Source organism: Phalacrocorax carbo, chromosome 4, assembly GCF_963921805.1.
Source record: "Phalacrocorax carbo chromosome 4, bPhaCar2.1, whole genome shotgun sequence".
NCBI lineage: Eukaryota > Metazoa > Chordata > Aves > Suliformes > Phalacrocoracidae > Phalacrocorax > Phalacrocorax carbo.
The window spans coordinates 82,568,438-82,569,270 of record NC_087516.1 but is presented as its reverse complement, the minus strand read 5'-3'; positions in this window follow the sequence as shown (position 1 = coordinate 82,569,270).

The window sequence follows — 833 nt, the reverse complement described above, 5'->3', positions numbered from 1 at the left end:
GCCCAGAGACTATCTCATGCGTTTAATTTTGCCTGGTGCATGCCGGCGTCCCTAAGTTTGGGGAACAACGCGACCAGGCCCCCACCTCCGGTGAGGGCCCACGCACCTGCCCTCCCCCCTCCCATGGCCCAACAGCCTCCCACCAGCCCTCCCCTCCCATACCTCAGTGGCCACCCACCTCCCCTACCCCACTGCCCACCAGCCTCCCTCCCATGCCCCAACAACCACCCCCCAGCACCCCAATGCCCACCTACCTCCCTCCCATGCCCCAACAGCCCCCCACCAGCCCCCCAATGCCCACCTGCCAGCCTCCCACCAGCCCCCCAATGCCCACCTGCCTCCCTCCCATGCCCCAACAGCCACCCACCCCCCAATACACCCCAACACCCTCCCAAACCCAGCCCCGGGCTTTGGCCCCAGAAACAGTGACCAGGGCCCCAGTTCTGAGACCAAAGCCCGGGGCTCAGCCCCCCACTCCCCTCCCAGCCCCACCATCACCCGCCTGGCCCGAGTCCCCGCAGCCCCTGAGCAGCCCCGGTGACGTGTTGGGAGGTGTTGGGAGGCCCGGGAGCCCCGGCGGGGCGGGCGGTGCTTGGGAACTGCCCGGGGGGACCCGCAGGACGGGCCCGGCCCCGGGTGGCCGCGGACGGCCGGGCCGAAGTGACGCTGGGGCGTTGGGGGCGCCGGGCTCCGGCCCTCCGGGCTTTATTCGCCGGCGCCCCGAGAGAGACCCGCGGCTCCGCCCGCTGCTCCTCCCGCCGGGGCACCGGCAGCGCGGCCGCCGGGGCACCGCGTACCGGCCCTCGACACCCGCCCCCGGGGTCGCGGCACCG